The sequence below is a fragment of the Pseudorca crassidens genome, chromosome 10 (genome assembly GCF_039906515.1).
Source record: "Pseudorca crassidens isolate mPseCra1 chromosome 10, mPseCra1.hap1, whole genome shotgun sequence".
Taxonomy (NCBI): Eukaryota; Metazoa; Chordata; class Mammalia; order Artiodactyla; family Delphinidae; genus Pseudorca; species Pseudorca crassidens.
Window position 1 is genome coordinate 78,563,443 of NC_090305.1, and position 23,090 is coordinate 78,586,532.

Here is a 23,090-nt window from a genome sequence, read left to right on the forward strand (position 1 = left end):
AGTGCTTATAATCTAAGGTGAGAAATAATGTGGGCCAAAAATGTAAAAAATCATATATATATGTATTTTTATACTTTTTAATCACAAAGTGAGAAAAGTGATATTAAATCTAGTTTTTCCATGTTCATCTGAAAGCATTCTATAAACTGCCTAAGTTTAAAAAAAATAATTATCTAATAGTTAAGTTATAGGTCTAATCATCATCCTTTACCTTGGGCTGTTGAAAAATAAAAACTTTGCATTTATTCACAATAAAATATAGATACTTTCAGATTCAACTCCATATAAGATTTTTTCATCTATTTATGCTCAAGGATCTACAACGACTAGATTAATGAGCCAAAAAGTACATTTTAAATATTCTCTAAAAGGACCTTATGAAAAGTAGAATTTGATTATGTTTTGGGAGGAAAATTTCTTTAAACTAGAGGGAGTCAACAAATATGAAATCAGGAAAAAATATTCAGGTCGCTGAAAGGAAAAAAACCTCACCAATGATCTTAGAAGGTGGACTGGTGTAGGGGTGAAATTACTTAATTACTCAGAATAATTAAAGCTAGAGGGTAAAGGTGGGAGAAAAACACATAAAATAATAGTTTCACTCACTTCACCTGGCCTTAATTTAAATCAGAACACTTTCCACTCCTGCATTACTCCAAACAATTTACCAAAAAAGAAAAATAATAGAGCAAAATATCCTTTTCAAGTAACCCAGAGCACATATAGCAAAAACTGCAATGTAATCATTCAGCAATTATGATGCTCTAGTTTATTTTTAAAATAGCTCAGCATTGCACGAAGTGGTCCTAGGTGCAGCAGGAGCTCTTCGTTTAACGCAACACTGATTTTCCCAGCAGCTTTCCTCTGCCACCTCTTATCTTTCTTTCATAACCCTATGTGGTCCTCCATAGAAATACCCCTTTAGGTATGAACACCCAGGAAAACACCTCCCCCTTCGCCCCTGTGGAGAGGCATGTAAAAGAGTCCAGTATCTTTACTTTCTGCAGAAGGCAGAAAATATTTCTTTTAGGGTAGCCATCCAATACCTGAGTGTTTTAATACTCCGCAGCAGGTAATTTAATTTATTTTTAGGAAGGATGAGAACTAAAAGCAGCACAAAGAGTAATAACAAATCAGGGGCTAGAATTTTCTCCAAAGTTAGAAACTATAGATATAAACTCCTGAAATCAGGAAGGGCCTCAGCAATGAGGAAATCATATTGCAAAGAGGGAAGTGAGATAGCTGGGAAGTGATGTGCCCACAGCCTCCTAGAAGAATGGTTTCTCGCCCCTCAGTCGAGGGCTCTTTCCACGACTGCACTTTTTCCTTTGCCCTCTCCTTCTGCCCCTTGATCTCTCTGACAAATGCTCAAAGCCTCACTTAAAACAGTCCCCTAACAAGGGCTTGCCAAGGAAAGGCAAAGTTTGAGATACAGAGTCCAATTAACTGCCTCTGATTGCTGGATAACTCAAGTCTTCCGGAAACTGACTCCAGCAGCATGTGTTATATATATTTACATCCAACCCTTGTTCTAAAAATAACTCGACATGTTTTGCAGAAATACACAAAATGCAACAAGCTAAAAATAAATACAATGGGGAATTATCACAAAGGGGGGAAAAGGATAGGAAAATCTAGCCTATTAAAAGCACCAGTGGTAGGATCTTGTGGAAAGGGTAACAAAGTATAGATGTTCCAAAAGGAATCTCCTGGAGAAACTGTCTTATACCAAGAAAGCAATTTATATAACTGGTGGCTTAATAGCAAATATTACAAGCAGTGCAATAATAGTGACCCATCAGAAATAAGTTGTGGATCAAAATGAAATGTTAGTAAGAGTTTGTGGGGAGGGATGAGGCACAAATTTTTCTTTTAATGTCTTAATGTGCAGGTTTTGGATTTCTGAAGCAAGTCATTCCTGAGCCTTGCAAGGTTAGAAAGAAAAAAATGGAAGTGAGAGGAAAGAGGAGAGAATTACAGAGTAGGGGGAGGCAGAGGGAACCACGACAGGATGATGTGAACCTAGGCATCATTTGTTAAAGAACCAAAAATAATTTATCACATAATTGGAGGCTCAAATTCATACCTGAACTTGAACTCAATTGCATTTTTGTTATGTTATAATGCAATATAGTGTATATCAATTGGCTCAGAATTTAAAATTAGAGCCCAATTACCTGTGTAAGGGAATCATAAATCCAACTTGTATTTTTCTAACAGGGTTAACAACTCACGATGCCCGCTTAAACTTGGGAAAATCAATTTTCTGAGCTTAAGAACAATTGCGCATTGGTATTTTTTCACCCTGGTCTACTGCCCCAGGTGGATATAGTGACTGGGGGAGGGTAGAAGCCTAAGGCAAAACTAACAAACACAGAGCATTGAATATACTCAAAACGCCAACCACACGCAGGGGAAACCGGAGTGGGAGCACTTACGTGTAATAGGCAGCCAGAACCTGGGCACCTGCTATTTGGTAAAGGAGTAAAAGCAAAACACTCCTACTGCTTTTCTAGTTCAGCAAAAATTTCCTCGGAGCTAAAGAGTAAGATGAAATACTAAGTAAGGGGAGAGCTTGAACTCCTGCTAACAGCACACCAGAACCAGGCCTGCCTGCCTAAGGTCACAACTGCATGAAGCCTAGAGACTCCCCTCCCAGGGTGGTTCGTTGGCCTTCTGTTCAACTGGAAACATCTCAGGGAACACTGTCTGGAGGGAGGGGGCGGTGGAATAAAGCTGCGGCAATGGCGGCAGAAGTATCAGCAGGAACAGCCTTCATGGAGGACAGTTCAGCACTGCAGATGCCTGTGTATGTATCTTATACACACCCAAACACAGATACTACACACACGTGTTATACATTTTGACACTGAAATTCCATTTCCATGAAATTCTGCTTGAGAAACAATTGAACCAGGTTGCAAAGATATACATAAAAGGTTCCTCATTTCAGCATTGCTTCTAAGTGCCAGAGTTGGAAGCAGACTAAAAGTCCATCAAAGGGGATGATTTAAGTAAATTTAAGCATTTCACCCTACAGAGTAATACTGTGCTGGAAATATAGATGATGATGTAAAATTCTATGGACATGGCACACTGTAAGATAAAATTACAAAAGAGTGTTACTGGATATATCAATTTTGAGTATAGTGCATGTGTATGTGTGCATGGGTGAAGAAGAAAGTCTGGGAGAAAATGCCCTCACATATTAGTCAAGGTCATTACTGTGTGGTGGGATAAATGGTATTCACTTTTTCAAAAACCTTTTCCCGTGGTGTTGGATTTTTGAGTTTTAATTTTATAAAACTGGCAGGTGTTCATTACATAATCTGAAAAAAATACTACAGTATTTTCTATTTTTGGATTTTTTTTTTAAAGTAAGGAGGATAGGAGGAAGAGTAGCAATATATAGAAAAGGCAGAAGCCCACCAGAGCCCACGAGGCTTTCCCTGCACAAAACACTAGCACCTGTCCCAAAACAGTTTCTGTCTTTACACAAAATTCCACTGACTGTACATTTTATTGAGGAGGGGAAACAAATGCAACAAAACAAATCATCTGTCCACCTTACCTTTTTTTCCTTCTGTGGGAAAAAAACCCCCTCGGTCTGTACTATGCTTCTGAGAGCAAATGATGTCCCTCCAAGACCCAAAATACAGGTAGAAACCTCAGCAACTGTGCCTTTTACACCGGGCTTGTTGGTCCCTCTGTTTTCCCACCTTCCAAATGGACATGTAAAACTGTTACTTCACAAAGACAAGGTGCTCTTTTTAAAGCCCAGAAAATACCAAAGAAACATACCAATTAGAACACATGCTTCTCACTGAGTCATTTCTGTATCTTAGTTTCATTTGCTCTATGCCAGGGTAAGATATCTGCAAAGTCATAGCAAAAGAACTAGAAGGACTTTTGAGACCATCCAATTCAATGCCCACATTTTTCACAAGAGAAAGCTCAGACCAGTCACCAAGTGAGTCAGGCAGGACTAAAACTGAGGGTCTGCCTCCCAGTCCGCTGTTTATCACTCATCTCTAATTTCAGTCAAAGATGCAGCTGTGTTTCCCCTTTCTAGAGAATCTGAATATTTCTTTAGCTAATGTTGACATAAATCAGACTTTGTGAGACAGAGAAACAGAGAGCAAAGTAACAAAATACACTGGCTAGCTTCTCCAGATGCATCTGAGAGAGAGTTTCAATAATGGAAAACACTTCATACATTGCTTTATACAGTCCACTCGGTTCTGTGATAGAGAAGGGTAAAAAGTTCAGGGGGAAAAACCATATGGGTCATCTGGTGACATTTTTTAAAAGTTTACTTTCAGAAGCGCATGATTTAAAGTGTTTTTCCCCTCAAAACCAAGCATATTCACTATAAAACGCCTGGAAAATACAACAAAATATTAATGAGCAGAAAAAGGAAACATACCATACAATTCTACGAACAAAAGACAACCATCGTTAAAATTTTAGGATAGTTCCTTCTAGTTTTTTTTTTTTTTTTTCTTTTTGAATGGTTGAGATCTTCATACATATACCATTTCCAGATTTTCTTTTCACCTAAATTACACTTAAGCATTTTAGTAGTTCATTAACAACTTATAAACATCATTTTAATGTATGAACAGTATTTTGTGGTATAGATATGTCAAATTTTATAGTTTTTTTCTTTATGTACGTCATTTAGGGGTTTTCTATTATACATAATACTATAATGAGCATTTGAAAAATAAACCGTGATCTTAATTTTCTGATTATTTTCATAACTTTAATTCCTAAAATGAGGTTAAATATTATAAACATTTTAAAGTACCTGAAAGTTGATACCAAATTTTGTTTTTTTTTACCAAAGGTATACAAAAGTTCCTATCTTATAGTGCTTTTTCAATAATTACCAAATTTTAAGTCTTTGTTAATTTTATAGGTGACACAGATACCTATTTTATTGAATCTCTCTGTCATTGAACAGTATCATATATTCATTACACATTGTGTTTCTCATTTGGAACATCTATTCTTGAGGTCTCTGCCCATTTATCTACTGCAGAAGAAGGGAAACATTTTGAATGAAGACATCCAGTCATGTTTTCTTTAATAAATAAAATTAAAATAGAACTTTTAAGCAAGTTAATAGCCTTGCTGAATTCACTAAGGCCTAAGAAAACAAAGACTCCTGGCAAAATCAGTTAAGAAATGTAAAGAAAATAGCACAACACACTTTTTTCCCCCGGAGTATATATTATTTGGGCTCCATCAAGTAAGTGATATGTTTGTGCAGCTTTCTGTGACTGCTGATTCCAAGTGTCAGATTAACAAACAGTTGAAAATAAATGAAGAGCTGGAGCATGTGGCATATGAAAATCACAAACTCTCTTTTTAAAAAGAATGTGTTCTGGTTCACACTGGTGGACTAAGAAAATTCATTGACCTCCTTTCTCACCCAAAGTACTTTCTAAATGATACTAAAGGAGCACAAAGGTGTAAACCCATAGCCACAAAGAGAACGGGAAGAAGCCGTTAGAAGGTGAGTGATTTCAATAAAAGTCTGTTGACTTACAAACCACAGCAAAGGAAACCACAAGCCAAAAGGGGGTTTCAGCAAAGGAGAAAACAGACCTGCCTGATACTACCCCAGAAAAACTCAGTTTTCAGAAATAGTGGGTAAAACAGAGGGTGGAAGAGGTGGGTAGAGCTGAAAAGCGGGGTATTAATTACAGGTCAGTATATGTAACATAGACTGCCCTCCCTCCTGGCTCTCCATGTGAGCTGGCCTGAAGCCACCACTAGGTTCAAGGCAGTAAAAACGTGTGTGGGGAGAAGTAGGACAGTTATCATGGGTGTTAAAACCTCACTCTTCCAAGTCAAAATCCCCCCACCCCATTCCCATGCACACACTCTAAACTTTGACCCTTCAAGCACACCATTTACAAGATCAATCCACCTGTTGAAGGGCTTGCAAACAGCCCTTCTATTACCTCATTCTTTTACATATAACCACAGATCACTGGAAATCCAATACACCAAGAAAGGCCAGCACACAAAATAAAGTGAGCAAGCAAAACAGCAGAAAACACGACACCATGCAAATAAGACCATTTAGGGAAAAGATACAAACTTAAAAAAGAAAACCTATTTGATACCCTCGAGAATCACTTGAGGATATTTGGTAACTACAAGACAAGAGCAGAGTTATATTTAAAAGGAATAATGAGATAAAAAAAAGATCCCTTGGGAATTACATGATTACTTAAATAAAAAATTCAATAGACAGCTTAATGGCAAACTTGAGAAATCTCCTAGACTATATACTAAATGTACAGTAAGTGAGAAAAAATAAGGTATATAGATGATTGATCCAGGAGATCTACATGTGGACTAATAGAAGTTTCAGAATGAGAAAAACAAAACTGGAGGGGAGGAAATTATCAAATAAATTATATAAGAACATTTCCCAGAGCTAAGGGGACACATGAATCTTCGAAGTATAGGAATCTACTCAGTGTCAAGGAGAATGAACTGTGAAATGTTAGAAAACTGAGGTTAAAGAGAAATTCGTAATAGCCTCCTAAAAAGACCCTCCCCCTAAAAAGGTAGCCTACAGAAAAGGAAGGATCAGAGTAACATCAGATTCATCAGCAGCAGTGTTGGATGCTACAAGACAGCAGTGAAAATGATTTTCGATACAAAAGTCCTATTCCCAAACTATCAATCATGTTTGAGGGAAAAATGAAAAACTGCAAGCTTGCAAGGACTCAGTTTACCTCCCATTCACTCTTTCTTGGAAAGTTACTAGCAAAATTTGGAGGTAAGTCGAAGAGAGAAAGCCCACTGGATCCAGCAAATGGTAAATCCAACTCTGGAGAGCAATATGGGAATCTCAGGCTAAGTCTATCCAGCAGGTCTAGAAAACAACCTGTCTAAATGAGAGCAAAATGGAGATCTAATGAGAAAGAGGGAGAACCAATAGAAGAGAAAGTGCAAATATGAGTTTTAGAAAACCTGAAGATATGATGGAGGCACACACTCAGGAAAGGCAAGAGGACATCAGAAACTCCAATAAAATCAAGCACAGATAACTTTATAAGAAAGACTTAAAATATATATTACACACACTGAAAGATGGCATGATTCTGACAAAATGACAGAGGAAGAGAATCCATTTGAACCTGATTCTAGACACAGTCTCCTTTGTGTATCACAGGAGTTGTGACACTGAAACCATAGAAACCACTTGGGTCTGCGGTAAATAATTTAGCAAAGGGATTCCCTGGTGGTGCAGTGGTTACGAATCCGCCTGCCAATGTAGGGGACATGAGTTTGATCCCTGCAACAAAGACCCAACAGAGCCAAGAATAAATAAATAAATTTATTAAAAAAGTAATAATTTAGCAAAGTCCTGATGATGCAAATCTTTTTTCATTATAGTCAACTTTGGAAAAATCACAAAGAAAGACATCTCTGGTGACAGAGAAAATGTAAATTAAACTTGACAATGCAAAAATAATGGTACAACTGAATGAGAACTGAAAGTGGAAGAGGGAAAAGAATAGTGGAGAAAGGGGTATGAATGCTCATATCTCATCTATGGTAAAGAGGTAAGAGATGCTGACTAGATTGATAGACCAGTAAAGAGAGATTTAAATGTGATTTAGAAGTGGCAAGACCAAAGATATGGAAGCAACCTAAGTGTCCATCAACAGATGAACGGATAAAGAAGATATGATTCACACACACACACACACACACACACACACAATGGAATGGACTTGGAGTGCATTATGCTAAGTGAAATAAGTCTGACAGAGAAAGACAAATACTGTATGATATCACTTATATGTGGAATCTAAAAAATAAAACAAACTAGTAAATATAACAAAAAAAGGAGGAGACACAGATACAGAGAACAAATAGTGGTTACCAGTGTGGAGAGAGAAGGGGGGAGGGGCAATCTAGGGGTAGGAAATAAGAGGTACAAACTATTATGTATAAAATAAGCTACAAGGATATATTGTACAACACGGGGAAGATAGCCAATATTCTATAATAACTATAAATGGAGTATAACCTTTAAAAATTGTGAATCACTATACTGTACACCTGTAACTTATATAATATTGTATGTCAACTACACTTCAATTAAAAAATAAATTAATTTTAAAAAATTATAAAAAAAAGTGGCAAGACCAATGGAAGTGGAGAATAACGTCATGTTGTTAGTGGGAAAATGTGAAATGGTGATAGATAAATTCTCTTTCTTAGAAGAAAATCAGTATATAACATGTAAAATTGATTTAAAAAATTAATTGGCAATATGGAGATAATGCCAGGAATGGCTTACAGCATTTAGGGAGGGCAATAAGAAGGGGAAAGGGTAGTTAGCGTTGGGAACTGTTCATTTTCATATGTGTTTCTAAACTATTTTATTTGTAAGCCATGTGCTGGTTATTGCTTTCATAAAAACAAAACAAAAAAGAAAGTTACGAAAGGAGCAAGTGCACTGTGACAAGCTCTTTTACTAAAAACAAAAATAAAAATTGAGCCTGGATGAAATGTTGTCTTCTGAGTCTCTGGATAACTCTGGAGGAACAGTGAATTTTGTATAACTGGATTTATTTATACATTTATTTATAAAAAGGAGGGAGCAAATGCAGTGTACGGAAAAGAGACACATTTTTTTCCCAACAGAAAAATTAAGCACTCATTAGGACGTAATGACAGGACGACATTCTGGGGTTTGGAGGGTAAGCACATCCCCTTCATTACCAAATCAAAGATTTTCCAGTACCAAGAGGGACTCTTTTCTCTCTCCTGGATTCTCCCTGCACACACCTCCTCCTTCCCCCACCCCACAAGCCCCTTCATGACCTTAAATAAAGATGAAAATTGAAAAGGTTCCCTAGTGCTAATTGCATGTTCTCTAATTTCTAATTTCCTCAAGATTGCTGCCTCCTGGCTGTTTCATATTAATATCCCTCAAAATGTACAGCAAGTGCACATTTGAATACCCAGCTAGGTACATTTCCCAGAATGTTTTTTTGAATGGGTTAGTTGTGGGAAGGTTGGCAATATACTAGTGACTCGATGATGGTGCAGTAATGTTACCCACAGCCTGGGTAACATTACTGCACCTTGTGTTCACAGAGAAGGCTGGTTCTGAGTTCAGTTACATTCGCTAGCAATTTAAACGATAGCTGCTGTACTAAAATCTAAAATAAATTGCTTTTCTCCAGAAGCCATGTAAGCTTTTGTACTGCAACTTAGCAGAGCTGCTGGTTTTATCTCATCTGAAATTCAAACAGGGTATAAAAGCTGGGCCTCTGAACTCCTGTTTTTACCTCGAACAGCATTCTTCTACATTCTAGGGCTCTCCAAAATTTCTATCCTGGAACCAGGTTTATAGGAAAGCAACATACTATTTCCATTTTTTATGCAACTCATCATTTGGTTTTTGTTTTTCTATTTCGACCTCACACTTTGGGCTGTTTTGAAAGAACTGTATTACCGGGGGCAAGATTTTTTCTCCCCATTTTGATGGCTAGAAAGCTTCTCTGCCAACATGGGCCAAGCCAAGCGTGGAGACATCGGCACCCAAATGAATGCATGTACCTCTGCGATTCTGTTCAAATTTACCTCCTTCCCTTCTATCCATGGGAAGAGGAAAGAAACAGCCAGTGCTCAGAATCTGAAGTAGAAATTCTGCCTTTCCCTACCCTCACTTCCCCATGAGTTTTGCCCAAAAGTCCATGGACTCAAGCTCACAACTACTTCCCCTGAGCACATTCAGACCCAGTGGCTCTGAAGGGACACAGCTGCCTTGGCATTTCTCTGATAGAGATGGCTTCTGACCCTTAGATGTCTTTCCACAAATGCAATTAGAATAGTTCCCAATGTTCACTACATTCTTTCAGATTTAACAAGGCAACATAATTAACACTGCTATTTTTCTGCCAGTCAACAAGAGAAAATTGCCCTTCCAAGAGATTTTTCATGTTTACAAAAATGATCCATTAATATGTTTCCCTTTCAGATGTTTTTCTTCTATTGAGGTTGAAAGAGCTTGGTTTGGGGTATGCTATACGGTGTGTACTCAGCAGCATTTCTCTGAAAGGGGAAATTTCTTTATGCCCATCAAAAATAACAACCAGAAAAAAAAAAAAAGAAAAAGAAAGAAACAAAATGAACACTTTAGATCAATTCAGATTCAAACTTAGAGCCACTGTGAAGTCAAGGAAGTTCTATTTCTTTCTATCACATGCACAGAGCCATGCCAAGGGGGTAGATGTAATGTCCCTATTGAATCATGTGAATCCCGCAGTTCTGTTGTAGGAATTCTCTGAGCTTTGATAACCAGAGACTAAGTATACTGGTTCTCCACCGGGATCCTTAGGGGGAACTAGGAAATGGAGTGGGGGAGGGTGCTTTTTTCAATGTCCCAGTAATTGGGGGGCAATACTGATATCTGGGGGACATTCTAAGTGTTGCTGAAAGTTCTGCAGTGTGTTATCTCCACGCAACATAGACTAGAACTGCCTAGAGAAGACAAAATGAGCTCATTGCCCTGGGTCCCGTGTTTTCTCATTTTGCAAACCCTGGGCTCTTGACAGACAATCAGTAACTGAAAGAATCAACTAGTGGTTTAAAGAAGGTATTGATTCAACAAATACATATTAAGTTCCTCCTGTTGACAGTACAATTAATGCAATATATACATCAGACCATAATCTCCCCTCTAAGGAAGCTTAAAATGTCATTTTCTCCATAAAGTCCTTCCTAATGACCTCAGCTATGACTAATCTTTAGGTAAAGAGAGAAAATAACCTATTAGGGTTGTGGATACTGGAACTAAAATTCTTGGGTTCTAATACAGATTCTGCCACTGACTAGGCTTGTGACCTTGGACTGGTTGCTTAATCTCACTGTGTCTTGGTTTCCTCATTGGAAAATGGGGATAATATTGCTGTTTGGGGATTAAATGGAGTTATTAATGATATAAAGTCATCAGAACAGTGCATGACACATAGTAAGTGCTCAAAAAGCACTTACTATAGTATATATATTTATAATTTTTAAAAAGAGTTTTATATACATAATTTTAATTGAAATCATGGTTGAGATAATTGCAGGTTCACATGCAGTTGTAAGAAATAATACAAAGAGATCCTGTGTATATTTTATCCAGTTTCCTCCACTTTGAAAAACCATAGTATAATAGCACAACTAGGATTTGACATTAATACAATTACACCGATCTTATTCAGAATTCCCCCAAATCCCAGTTTTACTTGTACTCATTTCAGTATATGTGTGTGTGTGTTTGTGTATGTATTAAGTTCAATACAACTTTATAATCTGTGCAGGTTCGTGTATCCACCGCCAAGGTCAAGATACTGAGTAGTTTTATCACCACAAGGATCCTTCATGTTGTGCCTTTATTACCTCACCCATCTTTCACCCGGCCCTCCCTCACCTCCATCCCTAAGCTCTAGCAATCACTAATCTGTCCTCCATTTTGTCATTTCAAAAATGTCACTTAAATGGAATCAAAAACTATGTAATCTTATCACTTATATGTGGAATCTAAAATATGATACAAATGAACTTATTTATAAAACAGAAACAGACTCACAGACATAGAAAACAAACTTATGGTTACTAATGGGGAAAGAGAGGAGGGATAAATTAGGAGTTTGGGATTAGCAGATACAAACTACTATATATAAAAATAGATAAACTAGGTCCTACTGTATAGCACAGGAAACTATATTCAATATCTTGAAATAACTTATAAATTTAAAAGAATATATATATATACACACACACACACACATATATAGCTGAATCACTTTTCTGTAACACCAGAAACTAACACAACATTGTAAATCAACTGTACTTCAATTTTTTAAAAATTGAAAAACAAGAAACCCTAAAAAATAAAATATATAATTTATTGGGATTGGCTTTTTTCATGCAACACGACTCTGGAGAATCACCCAAGTTGTTGATTGTATTAATAGTTCGTTCCTTTTGATTTTGCTGAGTAGAATTCCATGGGTACCACAGTTTATTTAACCACTCATCTGTTAAAAACATCTGGGCTACTTCCAGATTTTGGCTACTATGAATGAAGCTGTTATGAATATTTATGTACCAGTTTTTATGTGAACATGAATTTTCATTTCTCTGAGATAAATGCTCAAGAGTGCAATTGCTGGGTCATATGGTAGTTGTATGTTTAGTTTTGTAAAAATCTGCCAGATTTGTTTCCCAGAGTGGCTGTACCATTTTACATCCCCACTAACAAAGTATGAGTGAACAGTTTCTCTGCATCCTCACCAATATTTGGTGTCGTCATTAGTTTTTATTTTAGCCATTCTGATAGATGTGAAGTGATAGCTCATTATGGTTTTGATTTGCATTTCTCTGATGGCTAGTGATGTGGAATATCTTTTAGTGTGCTTATTTGCCATCTGTACATCTTCCCCAGTGAAATGTCTGTTCATGACTTGTGCCCATTTTCTAATAGGATTGCTTGCTTTTTTAATGTTGACTTTTAGGAGTTCTTTACATATACTAGATACTAGTCCTCTGTGGAATATGTAGTTTGTAAATATTTTCTTCTAGCCTATACACTGTCTTTTCATTCTCCTTACATGGCTTTCACAGAGAAAAATTTTAATTTTGTTGAGGTCCAATCTATCTATTGTTCCTTTTATGGATTTATGCTTTTGGTGTGAAGTCTAAGAATTCTTTGCTTAAACTCAGATCCCAAGAAATTTCTCTTATGTTTATTTTTTCTAAAATTTTTATAATTTTACACTTTATGTAAGTCTGTAATCCATTTTGAGTTAATTTTTGTATAAGGTATGAGGTTTAGATCAATGTTATTTTTTTGCCGATGGATGTCTAATGCTCCAATACCATTTGTTAAAAGGCTGGGGTTCCTTCATTGAATTGCTTTTGCTCCTTTGTCAAAAATCATCTGAGCATGTGTGTGGATCTGTTCCTGGGTCCTCCATTCTGTTCCATTCCATCCCCTGCCAGATGCCACATTGGCTTGATTACTATGGCTATATAGTTAGCTTTAGTATTAGATAGAGTGATTCCCCCCTACTTTATTATTCTTTTTTTAAAAAATATTTATCTATTTATTTATTTATGGCTGTATTGTGTCTTCTTTGCTGTGAGCAGGCTTCTCATTGTGGTGGCTTCTCTTGTTGCAGAACATGGGCTTAGGTGCGAAGGCTTCAGTAGTTGTGGCTCGTGGGCTCTAGAGTGCAGGCTCAGTAGCTGTGGCACATGGGCTTAGTTGCTCCATGGCATGTGGGATCTTCCTGGACCAGGGATAGAACCCGTGTCCCCTGCATTGGCAGGCGGATTCTTAACCACTGCACCACCAGGGAAGTCCCATACTTTATTATTCTATGCTATGATTGTTTTAACTATTATAGGGCCTGTGTCTTTACATATAAGTTTTAGAATAAGCTGGCTGGAATTTTGTTAGGAATTGCATTCAACCTTAGATCAAGTTGGGGAGGACTTGCGTCTGTACTATGTTGAGACTTCTAACATTTATTGGAAGGTCTTCTTTGACTTCTTTTATCGGTATTTTGTAATTTTCAGCATACAAATCCTGTATGCATTTTGTTAAGTGTATATCTAGTATTTCATTTTCTTTGGAACAGTTGTAAATGGTATTGGGTTTAAAATTTTGGTTTCTGCATGTTCCTTGTTAGCACATAGAAATACAATTAATTTTGTGGATTAATTAATCGCTGAACTCACTTATTAGTTATGGGAGATTTTTGTTGTTGTTGTAGATTCCTAGGGATTTTCTAGGTAGAAAATCCTGTCATCTACAAATAGAGCTAGTTTTATTTTATTCCTTTCCAATCTGCATGCCACCTATTCCTTTTTCTTGCTGTATTACAGTGGCTAGAACTTCCAGTACCATATTGAATAGAAGTAATGAGAGTGAACATCCATGCGTTGTTCCCAATATCAGGGATTCTTTTTTTTTCAAATTAATTTTTATTGGAGTATAGTTGGTTTACAATGTTGTGTCAGTTTCTGCTGTACAGCAAAGTAAATCAGCTATACATATACATATATCCCCTCTTTTTTGGATTTCCTTCTCATTTAGGTTACCACAGAGCATTGAGTAGAGTTCCCTGTGCTATACAGTATGTTCTCATTAGTTATCTACTTTATACATAGTATAAACAGTGTATATATGTCAATCCCAGTCTCCCAATTCATCTCACCCACCCCACCCCCAGTATCCATACATTTGTTCTCTACATCTGTGTCTCTATCTCTGCTTTGTCAATAAGATCATCTATACCATTTTTCTAGATTCCACACACATGCATTAATATATGATATTAGTTTTTCTCTTTCTGACTTACTTCAGTCTGTATGACAATCTCTAGGTCCATCCACGTCTCTACAAATGACCCAATTTCGTTCCCTTTCATGGGAGAGTAATATTCCATTGTATATATGTGCCACATCTTCTTTATCCATTCATCTGTTTATGGACATTTAGGTTGTTTCCGTGTCCTGGCTATTGTAAATAGTGCTCCAGTGAACACTGTGGTACATGTGTCCTTTTGAATTATGGTTTTCTCTCAGTATATGTCCAGGAGTGGGATTGCTGGGTCATATGGTAGTTCTATTTTTAGTTTTTTAAGGAACCTCCATACTGTTCTCCATAGTGGCTGTATCGATTTACACTCCCAACAACAGTGCTAGAGGGTTCCCTTTTCTCCACACCCTCTCCAGCATTTGTGGTTTGTAGATTTTTTTGATGATAGCCATTCTGACCGGTGTGAGGTGATACCTCATTGTAATCTTGATTTGCATTTCTCTAATAATTAGTGATGTTGAGCATCTTTTCATGTGCCTCTTGGCCATCTGTATGTCTTCTTTGCAGAAATGTTTATTTAGGTCTTCTGCCCATTTTTGGAATGGGTTGTTTTTTTGATATTGAGCTGCATGAGCTGTTCATATATTTTGGAGATTAATATTTTGTCACTTGCCTCATTTGTAAATATTTTCTCCCATTCTGAGGACTGTCTTTTCGTCTTGCTTATGGTTTCCTTTGATGTGTAAAAGCGTTTAAGTTTAATTAGGTCTCATTTGTTTATTTTTGCTTTTATTTTCGTTACTCTAGGAAGGGAGTCAAAAAAGATAAAAATATGGAATGCTTCACAAATTTGCATGTCATCCTTGGGCAGGGGCAATGCTAATCTTCTCTGTATCATTCCAATTTTAGCATATGTGCTGCTGAAGCAAGCACTCAGGGATTCTCTTTATCAAGTTGAGGTAATTCAACTCTATTCCTAAACTGCCAACAATTTTTATTATAAATGGACGCTGGATTTTGTCAAATGCTTGTTCTGGGTTAATTGATATGATCATATCATTTTTCTTCTTTAGCTTGTTGATATGGTAGATTACATTGATTCATTTTAAAGTACTCAACCATCCTTGCATACCTGTATTAAATCCCCTTTGGTCATGGTACATAATTCTTTTTACACATTGTTGTACTTGATTTGCTAATATTTTGTTGAGTATTTCTGTGTCAAAGTTCACAAGAGATATTGGACTGGAATAGTCTTTCTTCCTCCCTCCCTCCCTTCCTTCCTTTTTGTGGTCTTTTACTAGGCTCATAAAATGAGTTGGGAAGTGTTCCTACCTCTTCTATTTTCTGAAAGAGATTATGTAAAATTGGTATTAATTCTTTTCTAAACATTTGGTAGACTTCTCCAGTGAAACTGTGTGGTCCTGAGGAGTTCTTGGGGGGAATATTTTAAGTACTAACTCAATTTCTTTAATCGTTACTCAAGCTGTCCATTTCATCCTGGCTGAATTTAGGTGGTTTATAATTTTTGAAAAATTGATCCCTTTCTTCTAAGTAGCTGACTATGTGAATATGAAATTGCTCACAATGTATCCTTATTTACTTTTTAATGATTGTAGGATCTGTATTTACATCCCCTATTTCATTTCTAATGTTGGCAATTTTGTTATTGTCAGCCTTGCTAATCATTTATCAATTTTTAGAATAACCAACTTTTTGCTTCATTGACTATATTTTTCCTGTTTTAAATTTTATTGATTTCTGCTTTTACCTTTATTATGTCTTTCTGTCTGCTTGCTATTGGTTTATTTTTCTTTCTTTTTTATACTTGAGGTAGGAACTTAGGTTATTAATTTGAGAACTTTCCTCAATTCTAATATCATATTTAGTGGTATAAATATCCATCTCAGCACTGCTTTAGCTGCAGTTTACATATTTTGATATATTGTATTTTCATTTTCATTCAGTTCTATGTATTTTTTAATTTCCTTTAAGAGTTACTCTTTGACCTGTTTAGAACTTTTTCTGTGATCTTCTTGTAATTGATTTCGTTAGATTTTATTATAGTCAGAGAACACATTCTGCATGATTTCAATTTTTAAAACTTAAAGGGTTTTTTGTGACCCAAGACAAGGTATATTTTGGTGAATGATGCATGAGTGCTTGAAAAAAATGTGTATTCTGCTATTATTGGATGGAGTGTTCTATATATGTCCATTAGATACTATTAGCCAATTGTGATGCTCAGATCTTCTATATTCTTGCTGATTTTCTGCATAGTAGATCTATCTATTGTTGAGATGGGGCATTGGAGTCTCTAACTACAGTTGTCAATTTCTCTCTTTCTCCTTCAACTCTGTTAGTTGGGTTGTTTGTTTTTGTTTGTTTTTTCCCCATGTACTTTAAGGCTCTATTGTTTGGTGTGTATATATTTAGAATCATTAAGTTTTCTGGGTGGGTTGATGTTTTCATCATTATATAATATCTCTGTTTGTCTCTGATATTTTCTTTGCTCTGAAGTCGACTTTTATCACATATTAATATAGTCTCTCCCGCTTTTTGAAAATTAATTGTATGGTGTACTTTTTTCTATCTTTTTTCTTTCAACTTACCTAATCATTGACTTTGAAGTGAGTTCCTCATAAGCAGCATATAGTTGGACTGAGTTCTTTTATCCACTCTGTCACTCTTTATCTTTCAATGAATGATTTAGATGATTTACATTTAAGATCATTATTGATAAGTTAGCACCTCAGTCTATTATCACATTACTTGTTTTCTATTTCTTTTCTCTGGTTCTCATTTCCCTTATTGGAGGGATCAGACTTCTCTGATGTTGCCAGCAATACTCCCATTCAATCAGGAAAAAAAATCAACCTCCCTGGGCTTCCCCCTGTCATTGGGTTATGAGTTAGGAAACACCTGGTCTGGGTGGCTTCTTCTCTTGGGAGGGAGGACTCTAGACATTCTGCTACTATGCTGTTCCTCTAGTCCTGGAGTCTCAAACCAGCTCACCTTTTTCTTACAACCTTTCAGAATTCTCATTTGGTTGCCTCTTGCTTCATTTCTAGAGTTCATAGTTGTGCTTAGGAGGAGGAGCAGGAAAAATGGGTCTACATCATCTTTGCTGGGCCAGAATCTCTGCTTACTATATTTTTAATTGTATGTTTCCATTCAAGTCCCTTATGACTCTTAACCCTTTTTGACCTTATACTTATTTGTGTACATCCACAGATTCTAAGATTTGACACTTCTTGAGAATTTCTCTTTGTATATTTTACAGTGCCTTGAACATAGTGGGTTCTCTCTATGGATGAATAAATGAATGAATGAATGCTTATGTATATTTTCTTTGGGGCTATACAGTGGAGTAGACCTACATGTTAAGTGCCCACCCCTGTAAATGGACACAGGAGTAACAGGGAGAATCTAACTCAATGTGATTTACTGAAACGTGCCTAAGAACATATGCTGACTTAGTCATCAGCTCCCTCAGGTCATCACACTCATTTTTCTGCTTCCAGCAGATCAGAAAATGTGGTAATGCTGGGGTAGACCTCCCCACCATCACTTCCTTTATTACTCCCCTCAAGCCTATACCCTGAACACACACCCACACCCACACCCACACCTACACCCACACCCACACACACACCTCAAGCACTCAATTTTTCAGAGAAGGTAGTAAGTCAAAAGGGGGAACATGTCACATTTTCTTTCTAGAAATGAAACTACTCCATCTCCAATAAAAGATGAGTATGCAACACTGATACCTGATAACAAATGCCACAGAACAATGTTGCTGGGAAACCCCAATTTTTTAGATCTCACAGAAACATCACTAAAGATTGCATGTAAGAGATACAGGGCCGCAGGCAGGGAATGCAATGGAATGTAAGGCCAGGTCCCTGCTGAGGCTCAGAAGTAGGAGTGATGAAACAGTAAGCTGGAAGAGACCTTGGGCAACTGAGTTCTCCCACTGAGCAGAAAAGAATTAAAAATAAAGGCTTTAGGATGGAAAAAATTGGATGTCTGACCTCCCATTTAACTACTGGAATCATGCATTGTTATCAATTGGTATGAGCTCTTGGTCTTTTAAGATCCCTAGGCACTCATACCTCATGTTTGCTGCACATGTGTATCTCCATTTTGGTTTTTGGTTTTTGACAAACAGAAGTTTACTTTTAATGAAGTCAAGTCCACAACTCTTTTCTTTTGTGATCTTTTCTTTTTGTCTTTAAGTTTATAAGGTTCTCTCTCACTGTAGTTGGGATAAATGCTCATTTCTCTTCTAGATTTCTAATGATTGATTTTATACATTTATTTCCTTAATCCAGCTGGAATTAATTTTAGGGTATGGTGTGAGGGAGACTGTAATTCTTCCAACTTGAATGTATTCTTAATAAGAAAGAATAAGGCTTACTCTCTGGTCCAGTGAATGGACCCCTAGGCAGAAAACCAAGGTGAACCCAAGGCCTACTTCAAGTGTTACCTTCTCTCAAAGACCAAAGTCCTGCATTGCCTGTTAGCCAATTCCTGGAAATAGTTGCCTCATACATTTTATCTAATTTTATAGCTCTTCGTGAAAGGAGGTCAAGACTGGCACCAGATACTTAATTGCAGCTAACAGCAGAAGTCCTTAATTCTCTACAATCACTGCCTTTGAAAACTATAATGCTTTAATATCTTTCTTCACTACCATCTCCAATACCTGAACTTTACAAATGATCCTATTTCCCCAACTACCCACTGCTCTACAGTACACATGAATGATGGATAATACTTATCAAGTGAATTACCCAGCCTTCCTTTTCTCACTCCTTTCCTCATGTTCTTGGATCTCTGATTGACATCTAATGTCTCTGCTCCCGGAACAGAGGAAGTCAGATGAGGAGACAGGGGAAGCTCAAATTACTCCACAATTTTTCTTTTCAAAGCTCTGAAGATCAATTGGGTAGGATGAATTTTACAATGAGATCTGGAGGTTACATAAACATTTCAGTTGGTCTAACTCACCGGCTTCCAGCAGCACCACCACAGCTAGCCCTTTCCTGGAGGTAATTACGTATTGGTTGTACCCTATACAATCGGCCCTCTGTATCCACAGGTTCTGTATCTGAGGATTCAATCAACCATGGATCAAAAAAAAAAAAAATAGAAATCCAGAAATTCCAAACAGCAACAGTTGAATTTGTTGCACACCAGCAACTATTTACATAGCCTTTACACTATTGTACAATGAACTACATCTGTCTCTGTGATAGAAGCTGATCTCAGCTCATCAAAGAGCTTATCAAGACCAATAGCATTTAGTAATGACACTGGCTCCCAAATGCGTCTGGATTAGAATAAACTTTCTTTGTACCATTTTTAGCTTCTATACATTTGAATAAAGGTGAACCCAGAGCTAAATGAACTCTGAGAAAAAAAATTCAAAAAAAAGTTAAGATTAAGCAGTGTTCCTTTTTGGAAGTAGGGGAGGATAGTTGCTGAGGAAAGTTCAAGGATTACTCTGCTGCTTTTCAACTTTTTATTATTGATTTTATCTTAAAGGCAAAACACAATACCTAGCTAAGGATTTAAATACAGATAAACAATCTAAATAGGCTGCAGTTAAGTACATTATTCTTCAAAGATCACCTCAGAAAAGAGAAGGTAGCTCCCAACTTGTCACAATATATATGTTTAAGAAAAGCAAGTGTGAATAGCAGCTAAGGATGGGGAGCAGGGAGAGGTAGATTAGAGGCATCAGATGCTCCCTTTCAGTTTTGCTGAGGTTTCCAAATGGTTTGTATATCTAGCTGACCAAAGTGGTACAATTTCTTTTCTTAAGTTTATCAATCACTCTACACATTAATAAATTATAGTTTCACCTCAAGTTTAATTTTACAATGTGCATTTGACCATGTTTATTTTGCCCATGTGTATCTGACAATCTCTCAGGGGTGGAGAATTTAAATGATCACTTTCCAAAGCACAGAAACAAAGGCTGACACTTTGTGTCAACAGAAACCTTAAGAAAACAGCAATCTTGAGAAATGGATGGAAGGATAGATGGATGAATGGATGGATGCATAAGACAACCACTAGGTTCATTCTTTCTACTTATTCGACATGTTTTTTTTGGAGTGCTACCAGCCTAGGGTACGGAGGTGAACAAGTTAGAAACAGTTTCATTATGGAGCTTACAGTCTACCATAATAGACAGAATGGAGGACTCAAGATAGGCAAAAATGTCTAATGTGTCACCTAAAGAAGGTAACCAAAATGAGTTACCCAACAACTTAGCATGCTGCTATCTGCAGTTATATACATGCCAGGAAAGATGAGAAAAGGCCTACAACCTCTGCTGGACATGCTTTGGAGACCAAATAAGTTTGGATCATAACCATCCCTATAAATTCCTACCTGTACCCTTCACACACAAGAAATTACCAGGAGGCATCACTATCACAGATCTCCCAACAAGAACCCATTAATACCACCCAAACAGATAAAACTGTCTTAGGCTTGTTTTTGACTTTTTTGTTATTGTTGTTGTTTAGAGGAGACCTAAATCAGATGCAAAATCACCATATTTCCCTTCAAGGACACTCATCATAAAAACTGCTAGTGTACCTTTTTTGGCATATAAAATCATATTTGCTAAATCATTTATCTCTTTTGCAACACAATTCTATTTTCATCTAGCAACTGCATCAAGCCAATCTATTGGGCAGAAAAGAGAAATGAAATATTTACTGCAGAATCACGAGGTGTATTATATATCATTCAATGGAATGCAAAATTAGCAAGTATTAGCCTTGCAACTTGCTTGGCCATGTAACTGACAGATTTTCCTGTAAGGAGGTCTCCAAAGTACCATCCAATCTAGAGTTTAACAATTTCCAGGCCCTTATCCTGCCCTTCCTGCTGCAAGTTGCACACATGGAATCAGTTATCCACAAGAAAGCCCAGCATGGGGGGGTGGCTGTAAATAGATTATGATCCTAATTTGCAAAAGACTTGCAGTTTTCAAGTGTCCCTGATTCTACCTAAAGAGTTGCTCCAGCCTGTGCATGACAGCTGTCTGTAATGGAGATAGATAGCCCTTCTTTCTTTTTAAGTACAAGATTTACCATTTGTTTTTTCTACTCTTCCCCAAACTCTTTTAGTCTCAGACATATCAGTGATACAATAAATAACTTATTGTTTTCCATCTTTAGGACTTTTGTACTTATAGGTAATATGGAAACCTGTTTTGGGTCCTAAAAAAAAAAATCATGTGAAAACTTTCGTCTGTAACATAAAAATACAGCAGTAATCTGTCAATGATAATAACGATGATAATTAGATACTGACTTGTGCTGGGAACTGTGTTACGCTCTTTTCATTCATTATCTCATTATATCCTCACAATTCCTGTATGACTTAGATTATGCCCTGTAGCCCCTTTAAGCACTTTCATACAGAATTCCACCCTCTATTTCAAGCATAGCCAGAAACTGGCAATATAGGAACAGACAAAGGGAAATGATTCTGTCCAGTTGGGAAAGAAAAACGCCACAATCCTCATTAAAACTTAGGCATTTTAGAAAGAGGCCAAAAAAAGCTGTTCATTATGATTATGGAAACAAGATCCGCTCACTGCACTGATTTGAAAATTACAGCAAAGCATTTTTTAAAATTTATTTATTTAATTTTTGGCTGCGTTGGGTCTTCATCGTTTTGTGCAGGCTTTCTCTAGTTGCGGTGAGCAGGGGCTACTCTTCGTTACGGTGCATGGGCGTCTCATTGAGGTGGCTTCTCTTGCTGCGGAGCTCTAGGCGCGTGGGCTTCAGTAGTTGTGGCTCGCGGGCTCTAGAGCACAGGCTCAGTAGTTGTGGCGCACGGGCTTAGTTGCTCCACAGCATGTGGGATCTTCGCGGACCAGGGCTCGAACCCGTGTCCCCTGCATTGGCAGGCGGATTCTTAACCACTGCGCCACCAGGAAAGCCCGACAACAAAGCATTTTTTAAATGCTTTAAAATGTAAAACACAGTGAAATGCACATAATTGAACAATAAGCTATTATATTAGGATTTAAAATACTTAAAATTATATCCTCCATCACCTAAAAATATAGTTGCTAAAAACACTTGCTTTGTATGTAGAAACTCGTCTTACTTGCTTTGCTTCATTCTCTGCAATTGTCTTTAATATTTTCTTAACTCTTCGCGAAATGTGAAAGACACTGTGGAAATGTTTTCAGTTCAAGCGCCCAGTGGCAGAGTGTGGCTCACACTGATGCTATGATGGCCTTTTAGCACTGGCGAGGTCTGAAGTGTGTAGCCCTCATGTTGACACTCAGTGTGCTTTTCAAAGTATCTACCCGTGGTTCTCACATTCTACGGAACATATCTGGAAAGTGTCTTAAGGATCTTCCTGTATATCATTTTCTCAAAATTTTTGTATTGAGTTTTAGTATCATAAATCTAAATTTTTGTCAACTGAACAGTGGCTAGATCTGTATTTTAAATCCTAGTATAATAGCTTATTGTTCAATTATGTGTATTTCACTGTGTTTTACTAACATTTCAGGAAATTGGTTGGGGAGTTGGATTGACATATTAAACGTTATCTTTTTTCTCATTTAAAATAATGGGAAGTTGTCTCCTAGAAAACATTGTTGGGTAAAACATCTGATCATCAGGTACAAATTACTCACATCAAACAAGGGATACCTTTATTTTTCCTAGCATGTTCCCTA

The 23,090-nt window shown here is 37.0% G+C and overlaps 1 protein-coding gene and 1 non-coding gene across 40 annotated transcripts in view; both read right to left on the minus strand.

The window, feature by feature from the left end:
• The window catches only part of FHIT (fragile histidine triad diadenosine triphosphatase), a 1,451,597-nt gene that overhangs the window by 894,013 nt on the left and 534,494 nt on the right, over positions 1 to 23,090 (minus strand). The window lies entirely within an intron of this gene.
• On the minus strand, positions 15,189 to 15,295 carry LOC137233201 (U6 spliceosomal RNA). The gene has a single exon (XR_010947363.1). It is a non-coding gene; the product is annotated as a U6 spliceosomal RNA (small nuclear RNA).